Source organism: Nyctereutes procyonoides, unplaced genomic scaffold (assembly GCF_905146905.1).
Source record: "Nyctereutes procyonoides isolate TBG_1078 unplaced genomic scaffold, NYPRO_anot_genome, whole genome shotgun sequence".
NCBI classification, from domain to species: Eukaryota; Metazoa; Chordata; class Mammalia; order Carnivora; family Canidae; genus Nyctereutes; species Nyctereutes procyonoides.
Genome location: NW_026575120.1, coordinates 5,460,533 through 5,470,197, shown reverse-complemented (window position 1 = coordinate 5,470,197; position 9,665 = coordinate 5,460,533). Strand labels below are relative to the sequence as shown.

Sequence of the window (9,665 nt, the reverse complement as noted above, 5' to 3'; positions counted from 1 at the left end):
GCAATCATTTCTAAAACTTTTCAGGGTTTGGTTTTGGTTTTGGTTATGGAAGTGCTTCTTCAAATGAAAGCACAGAGGAGATTCCAGTGTGTAAAACAGATGAATTCAAAATGGGAGTGGGGACAGCCCAGAATCCCAATTTCCAATTCCTAGATCTACGAACATTGAGCAATGTTCCTCAAACTGTAGTGTGAGAATCACCTAGGAGTGGATAACCCATGGGCTGATCAGAACATCTGGGTGCCTCTGAGAGTTGAAATCTTAACAAGTACCCCAGGGGATGTAGAGGCTGCGCCACCCCTCCACCTCACAGTCATGGTCTTAACAGTGACACTCAGCAGAGCCCAGTGTGAAAACAATCCTGCAAGAGAATCCAAAGTGAGGTTCACTCTTTGACTCACTCATAAAGCAATAGTGGTACAAAATTTTCCATTACTTTGGTTGATTTTCCCATAATTTCCTCCCCCAAAGCTGAGGCAGCAACTACATTGTATCAGGCTGGTAAAAAGAAGTTTAAGAACTTGTTTATTTTAAACCAGTAACAGTGCCCTAAATATCCATCTAATACCCATTTCCCAAATTATCTCAATAGAAGGAAGGAGAACAACATCTAGATCCTATGGAACTGGTAGGGACAGCAGCTGAAACCCTAAAAATAGCTGAATCATGTTCCGAGCCCAATCAGGGAATTCCTTCCCAACATTTGACTTCAATGGATCGTCATGAATGCACAGCTGCCCAGGCGATGCAAATGTGCCTCACAGTGCTGAAACAAAGGGTCTTAGATTTTAGAAACAGTGGTCACTGGAAACCCTGCATTGGGCTGGCTACTTTCTTGTCTAAGGAATTGGACGTTGACAAAATTCCCCAACAGGGGAGTTGTGTGGGGCAGGAAATACATTTCTGTTTCCATTTTGGAGGTAGTGATGCATCACACTTGATGCTCACCCTGCCTCTCCAATTAGATAGGAGAAAAACTATAGGGCAAGAGCCAGCATATGTCTTTCTTTATCTAGATTCTATCACGGTTTTTTTAAAGAGTGCTTGATAATTCCAGGTGATTTTGTCTGGGCAGGAAAAAGCCTGGGGGTGCTAGTTAAGATTTGCGAGATCCACTTTCCTTCAGGAGAAATCACCAGCACACTTGGACATGTTGACAGAAGTTGCAGGATCTCAGTTTTACAAACATAACACGTGGCACTAAGTTTGGCCAAAATCACCACCAACAAAAAAACACCTAAGCTATGGTAAATTATAATTGGTATTTCTCTAAGACCTGAAATTTTCAGAGAATCTGAGAACCCGTATAAAGAGATACTATTTAACTTGTTCTTTTCTTGTAAGGATTGTGGAAAATTTACTCTAAAGTCTACAAAGCCCTTCAATTCTTGGAGGAAGTATCTGGTTAAGAAAGATGATTATCAAGTATTAATCTAATATTTAAACAAGAGTACTAGAACTTTAATATTAAAGTGAGGGGTGCATAGGTGGCTCAGTCAGTTAAGTGTCTGACTTCCACTCAGGTCATGATCTTGGGGTCCTAGGATCAAGCCCCAGTCCCAGTTGCACTTAGGAGAGATTCTACTTCTCTCTCTCTCTCCCTCTCCTTCTGCCCCTACCCACCCTCATGCTCTCTTTCTCTCTAAATAAATAAATAAATAAATAAATCTTCCAAAAAAATTAAAAAGAGCATTAACCTTAAAAATTGTTACTCTAGAAGACTCTAGCTGATTTCAATGAAGCTGCCATTCCTCAAAATATCTCTAGGCTCCTATTTTGTAAATTGCCTTTAAAGGCAGAATAGGAGTCATATAGAAAACACAATCTTATTACAGTATTTTTTAACCTTTTTAAATGTACACATCTTTTGAAATGTTAAAAAGAAAAAAGACCATCAACTACTCTCCATCTTAAAGCGCATATCATGGATCATATTACCCAAGAAAGTTGAAATTTAAAGTCAAAATTTATTTTTTATTGTTTTTTTAATGAAATCAGGATTTTCTTTCCTATTTTCCATCTGTGAATGCATTTTCAAAATACATCACCAACACACCATGCCCAGAATTTTTATTTCCTACTGAGAATCACTGCATTATATTTTAGTAAAAGCTTATTTCTAACCCAGACTCAGCTTGATTATTCCCTTTACTCAACAGCTTGGCTCTGAATGAGGCCTTATTCAAAAATCAAATCCATTTGAATAGAGAGAATTTGCCACCCTAAAATAAGAGATGTCACAGATTCTGAAGGCAGTTTCAGATGCATTCTTAGAGACTTTTCATATTGATATTCAGAAAAGACAATATCTGTTTGGGTGCTCAAAATCTAATAGGTTAAGAGATTAATCTTAATAGTTATTATCGATTAGTTACAGTTTTTAAGCATAGCGATTGTTTTATAATATAGGTCACTATAGATGAGAAGCTATGATGTAGAAAGCCAGGCTGAGCACTGGTTTCTTAGACATACAGTATATTAATCATGAACCTTGAAAACTAGTCCTTGAGAGGACATTCAGGGCACCTGGGTGGCTCAGTTGGTTAAGCGTCTACCTTTGGCTCAGGTTATGATCTAGGGGTTCTGGGATGGAGCCCCGTGTCGGCTTCCTGCTCAATGAGGAGCCTGCTTCTCCCCGTGTGCTCCTCCCCCAAGCTTGTTCTCTCTCTCTCTGCCTCAAATGAATAAATACATAAAATCTTAAAAAAAGACAGAGAGAGACATTCGTATGTGTATAACATAAATCCATAAGCAAGACCTAAATGTTATTATAGAAACAAGTGTGTGTGTGTGTGTTTTGAGCAGTGAGAAGGAGATGAGTGGGGGGAAAGATATATTCAAATTTACTTCAAAGACATTTTTGAAGCTGACCACTTCCAAATAATGAGAAGAATTTGATCAAAGAGAGAGGTGTGTAAACTACCTCTGCCATTAATGCAGCTTGGATATTTTCTTTTATTTACCAAAAGTCTGTGTCCTGCCAGTCATGTTGGAAATATTTGAAGTTAGAAGGGCATGGGTGATTATGGGATCCAACTTTTTAGTGAAAGGAAAATCATAGGTGTGATATTCCCTATGGAAGAGAAACCTACCACATCCATCTCAGCCTAAGAGAACCGGGTGATGGTGGTAATAACACCTATGATGCTGGTGGTGGTTGTGGTGGTGGAAGTTTTGTTAGTGGGAGTGATCCTTCGACTACTTCTCATACCTTTCTCCCAGCTGCTTCCACTGAAGCAAATAATGTGATTTCCTGAAACTTCCTATTATCTCAGAAACAAAAACACAGATACTGAGTTGCTTCTGTTTTTGAGAGGGTAGAAGAAAATGAGCCAAAGTGAGAGACCATGTATCTTATGAAAAGTAATATTGTTATTCCATAGGGAACCAGGGGCCAGACCTTAATTTCCAGATTCAGCATTCCAGTCATATAAACTCAATGTGACACACAGGAGTATATGTAGGCTGTTTGTTCTTGGGTCAAGGTTACAAAAATGTTCATTTTGAGGTGCTACTGTGTGGGTTCCTTGCAAAATACATTTTTTATCAACACTAGCATTAATACAATATCCTCCAGTAGTTAAACAGATAAAACAGGAGACAACATGGTATTTGGTTCAAATCCCAGCTCTTCCACTCTCATGTTGTGTGAAGTTAAATGAGTTAACCACTCTGAGTCTCTATAAACCATTTTTACTCATAATTCTTACGACACTAAATGTGCGTTTTCCACACCCAGCAATTCTCCAACTTTCCAGATACCAAGTGAGTGCCCTACAATTCAATTCACCTCTGTCACTAGCTGCCCAGTGGTAGCATCAAACCCCCCAGATTAAGAGTCCAGTCCCACAAAACTGGCCCCTGCTTTAGAGGCAAGTTAAGTCGCAGGGGCCTCCCATACTTCTAACTGATTGGCTATAAACTGAGGATTTCCACAACCCTCTCCTTGGGTTCTGTAATTTGCTAGAGTGGTTCACAGCACGTAGGAAGGCATATCACTTACCATTACTGGTTTATTATAAAGCATACAATTCAGGAACAGCCAACTTGAAGAGATGCAGAGGGCAAGGTATATGGGATGGAGCCTGGAACTTCTTCCTACGCCCTTTCCAGGTACACCACCCTCCCAGCACCTTGATGTATTCACCAACCAGGAGGCTCTCTCAAGATCTTTATGGAGGTTTCATTACATAGGCGTGATGGATTACAGCATAGCCCCTGGGGATGACCTTAACCTCTAGCCTCTCCCCTCCCCACCGGAAGTCAGGGGGTAAGGATGAAAGTTCCAACCTTCTGATCATGTCTTGGTCTTTCTGGTGACCAGCCCCCATGCTGGAGCTATCTAGGAGTCCCCAACCACCATCTCATCAGTGTACAAAACCCATTCTTATCACTCCAGAGATCCCAACAGCTTAAAACTCTTGTATCAGGAGTCAGCGACCAAGACTAAATATTGTAACAAAAAATGCCCTTATCACCCCTCTCGCTCGGGAAATTACAAGAGTTTTAGAGTTCTGTGCCAGGAACAGAAGACAAAGACCAAATATGTATTTCTCATTATAGCACAGCCTCGGTTTATTCTGCTGTGGGTAGGGTTATGATTAATACACCGCATAGTAGTTAAGAGGATTCAATCCGTCACTTGTTAGCAAACATCTGGGACTAAAGTTCCCCTTTGGTGACAATTACCTTATTTTCCCTGTTCGCCAAAGGCATAGTGGTTACTCCCTTTGTGCCAATCTTAGAGCTGGGCACTCAGGGCTACCGAACAGCAGGTTGCAGTCCACAAAACAACTCAACAGAGCTGTGTGAGCCCCTTCTGGGGATAATTCTTCTCCAGAGTAGAAACTTAGTTCATAGAGTGGCTGGATATTTATTGTGTAAGTGTGTCAAGTAGCTGAGTGTCTCAAATGTCAATGATTAGCTTACTTCCACTCAGAGTCTAGAGACCCACTTCATGTATTTGTTTAGAGATTGAGGCCCATGATACCAAAAAAGGAAATTGAACATAGTTCTCCTGTGTGCTAAATCTAGAATGTTGGTTGGAGCTAACTAACATCTGCTTCGTCCTTTAAAAATGAGCTGTACATACCTTAGGTTAAAGATAAAATAGAAAAAAAAATAGAATAAAGATAAAATAGAGAAGAAAGAAAGGAAGGAAGGAAGGAAGGAAGGAAGGAAGGAAGGAAGGAAGGAAGAAGCCTTTACCAGTACATGGACAGAAAAGTATTATTCAAATGGGATCAAATATTTTCAAAGTGCTTTATGAATGGTACGGTTCTATATAAATGTTTGGCAAGCTTCCACCTACACATTTTATTACCTTTGTTATTGTAGCTTGAGTTATAATCGAAGATTTTAAGGTTGTAAGAACATAAGTCCTCCACCTGCACTGAGGATGTTTGAGAGAGAACAGTGACTGTATGTGCTCATGAACACACATGCGTTAGGGGCAATGTAGAGAAAGGGGATGTGTGGCTCCCACAGACTGCTGATATCTTTTTTTAAAAAATTTTTTTAAGGTTTTATTTATTTATTCATGAAAGACAGAGAGATAGAGGCAGAGACATAGGCAGAGGGAGAAGCAGGCTCCCTGCCGGGAGCCTAATGTGAGACTTGATCTGAGGATCCCAGGATCACGATGAGAGCCAAAGGTAGATGCTCAACCACTGAGCCACCCAGATGCCCCAGACTGCCATTATCTTAAAATATTTAAAATATTGTTCTATTTGTAAATGCTAGTTTTTTCAGATTAAATATGGACGTTGTTTTGATGAGCAATAGCACTCCAATAGGAAAATGCTAAGAAGCTGATGAAGATCAAGTGTGACCACTGTGTCCCTGGCATCCCAAACTATGACCTTGAAATGAAAATGGGTTATTATCCTTGAATGCCCAAGACATTAATGCATGAGCCCCACCAGGTTTAGTTGCTTGGATGCGGTCCCCACTTCTTGGCACCCACCCACATCCTCATTCCCTGCTTCCCAGCCAGCCTGAGGTTTCCCAAGGTGCCAAAATGTATGTTCTCAGGAACACATTTTTGGTTTTGCTGATTCCTTGTGTCTTGGCCTGCAGCCTCTCCTGCTGCTGCCCCATAAGAGTACAACTCTGACGGAGTCTGACACTGGTGTCCAGGCAGCCAGTTGGCCCACTGCCTGTCTGGCTGTCCCCAGAGCCATGGAGGGAGCCACTGTGATCCAGAAGGCCTCATTGGGAGAGCAGGCCAAGGCTGTGGGGACATAGCAGCCTTCATGAGGAGCACTCAGGAAATGGGGAAGAGCTGCCCCATGAATATTGAAACCTTCTCTCAGTGACCCAGGAGGATGCAGTTCGCTGCTGGAGCATTGCCTGGAAGTGCCGGCTCAAGGCTGAGCAGAAAAGCAGTGAAGAGGGCTAGGAAGAGAAGGGCCCGGAGGTGCAAGAGTCCTGGGAGGAGGTGGAGCCTGGGAGAAGGTGTGGGATGTGGTGGTGGGGCTGCTGGACACCACCACATCAAGGACACCAGTAATGCTAAAAGCTGGGTCTTCCACCTGAACTTGAGGGGTGACCACACCACGACCCGGCTGAGGTGGCCCCCGGTAAGGACCAAAAGCATATCATCGACTCTGCCCTGTCAGCCAACCAGGAGGCCATAGACATCAGCAAGGCAATGCTGCCCACCAACCCCACCTGCTGGGCTTGGCCCAAGCTTTGTTGGTCTTCTTCTATGAGATCACCAACAGCCCAGAAGAGGTGGTCTCACTGGCCAAGACCACCTTCAATGATGCCATGGCTGACCTGCACGCGCTCACCAAGGACTCCTCCGAAGATTGCACCTTCATCATGCAGTGGCTGCAAGACAACCTAATGTTGGGGACGGCCTACAACACCAGGGAAGAGGGGGTGAGGCTTCTGAGGAGCCCCAGAACTGAGCTGCTCCTGCCACCTTCCCTGCAGGCCCCCGCTCCCTCAGAGAGGACCAGTATGGGGTGGCAGGCCCCATCACTGCTCTCTGCACCTTGTTCCTGAGACACGCCCCCCCATGAACCAGGTCACTGTTCACCTTCTTGACCCTCTCCTGCCCCTGTTGTCTCTGGATCTTAGGAATTGAGGACAGTCCCATCCTTGTGGCTGAGAACTGGACTATGCATGTGGCAGAAGCTGGATATGAGTGTGTATGTGAGTGCAAGACCAAGAATGAGAGGGAAAGCATGCCTGTTATGTATGACTATATTTCCTCCTAGTAAAGATCCCCTGTGACCCTCTGCCCCCCAAAAAGAAAAAGAGTGCAAGTCTTCTAGGCTAGTCATCTCTGTCATCCTAAGCATCTTTCTGCAGGCTACAGGAAGCCCATGGTTCTTCTTAACTCCCTACAGTACACCTACACATGGTACATGGTACACTGGAGATCAGGTTTTTGTAAGACTTACCAGAAGACCTGGTCACAAGCTAAGTGAAATTCACCACTGCTTCTAGAATTGTACACTTTTGCCATCTTAGGCTCAGACCCAAACTCTGCACCCTGGCTTAGATTCCATAGGCCTCCCCAGACCTCAAGGTCCAGGGCCCACTCAGTTCCCAGAAGAAAAGAAGAACCTTACCTTGCCAGTCCAAAACCCATTCTTCTCCTCCACCAGGATGGGTGATCATTGTTTCTTCTCTTTGGGGGAAATCCCACCCTTCTTCTAAGCAGACATCTCTCGTCTCTCGGAGAGTTGGCACGGCAATCGCTGGAGCCATGAGAATACTCCCAGTGCCTGGCACAGGTCCCCTGAAATAATGGCTCTTCCAGGTGATGACACAGACCAGGCTGCAGGAGCCCGGCCCAGTCATCCTTTTCTTCTTCCTTCCTTCCAGCCCAAAGTGAACAGAAGATCAAGTACGCTTGTTTTTACTGACAAAGCTGGTTCTCATCCCTCATTTTTTAAAAACAAATGTGTGGACAACATAGTCAACCTACCTCTCATGAATGACAGTAATATTCTGGAAAGTCAGGGGGAAGCCATTTTTCTATCTTTTCAAAATAGAGTTCCATTGTCATACCTACTCAACATTGTGAAGCACCTAGAAGCATCTCAACCTGCAGCATCAGCTTCTGGATCCTTCTCTGGGTTCCCGTTTTCTTTTGCACAGAGGCAGTCATATGTTTCCTAACGTGCTGAAAGATCCTACCAACAGTCCTACCACAGGGGAGGCTCTGCCCCAAAAGAGTGCTGGTATTCCTCAGTGTGGCAGAGTTTTGCACATCAAAAGATATCTTATGTCTTATGTAAATGTTAAGATTTCCATCTTTCCTACTTTTTCACTCAATCATACAACTCTAGGGCATTACTCCTACTAAGTCTTCAACCTGTTGTAGCACTGTTAGAAATAAGCATTCCCCACTGGGGACAATCAACCACAAGGTAGAGTCACCCTAGGAGCAGGGCAAGATGATGCTGGAAAGCTTTACAAATCATTAACAACGTTCTTAAGAAAGCTAATCTATTGGTGAGCTTGCTAATGCCAGCAAGTCCTCTTCCCCATCCCCAAAGATAAAAGCAACAAACAAAGATTGCCTTTCCTTTCTTTATTGGCATAATTTTACACTTGCAATTTCATTAGCTGTTTAGATAATGTGGCGGGCGCAACAAATAAAGCCCATAAAACAACAATAGAGTAGATCACTTGCAAGTGTAGAGCAACTTAATTGTTGTTTTCAGCAAACCCAGAATGACAAAGGGGATTATAATTTAAGTTGTGCTGCTGGCATTTGTGTTAGACAAAAGCTAGTAGTTGATTTCAGTACTTATTATTCTCCCCTGCAGTTTAAATTACTTTCGTACTAGGAGCAAAAGAGCAATAAGGGGAAAAAGAAACAAAACAATTTTAACCTTATGTAAATGTAATTCTCCAAATAGATTATTTTTGCAAATTCTGGAACCACTGAGGGAAACATGGTTACACAAATCTAAAGAATCCTAGAATTTTAGAGATGTGGCCATAAATATCACAATCCAGTTTCCTTAGTCTGTGCTTCCTGAACTGGCATGTGTATGTCCTGGTTATACAGGGATACTGTAGGCGTGCTCCAAGGGAACTCTGAGATAATATTTGTTAAATTAATAAATCTCTGGGCTTTAACAGCTTTCCTGCTTGTTAAGTAATTTAAAACATTATTTTAGGTTATTTCATTATTTTCTTTAAGTAGGCTCCAGGCTGGCCATGGAGCCCAATGTGGGGCTTGAACTCACAACCTGAGATCAAAACGTGAGCTGAAATCAAGAATCAGTGGCTTAACCGACTGAGCCATCCAGGCACAGGAAACATCATTTTACTATTAAAATAAATCTATACTAAGCATGAACCTGAAAGTATGAAAAATTTTAAAAAATCATGTAGGAGATCAGAGAACTCAAGGATGGAATGCAGAATGTAAATTATGAGATGACTTCACTGAGGGTCTGTGTGCTGGGAGTGAGGTGGGGAGGATGGAGGATGGTACTGATCTTAGTAACTTTTGGAATGAGTGGAGTCTGTAAGACCAAACGCAAAAGAAACTACATAAACTTTGTGCCCTAGTTGATAAAGTTGTTTTCCACAAGGGTCCAGGTTAATAATAGTTACTGTCATACCTGTCACACCGGGAATGAACAAATTAGTCAAAGGGTAACCAACAATGGGAACCAGCTTCCTCACTTTTG

At 42.7% G+C, this 9,665-nt stretch overlaps 1 pseudogene; it reads left to right on the top strand.

The window, feature by feature from the left end:
• The first annotated feature begins 6,180 nt into the window (after positions 1-6,180).
• LOC129516104 (14-3-3 protein sigma-like) overlaps positions 6,181-9,665 on the top strand; it is a 30,311-nt pseudogene continuing 26,826 nt past the window's right edge.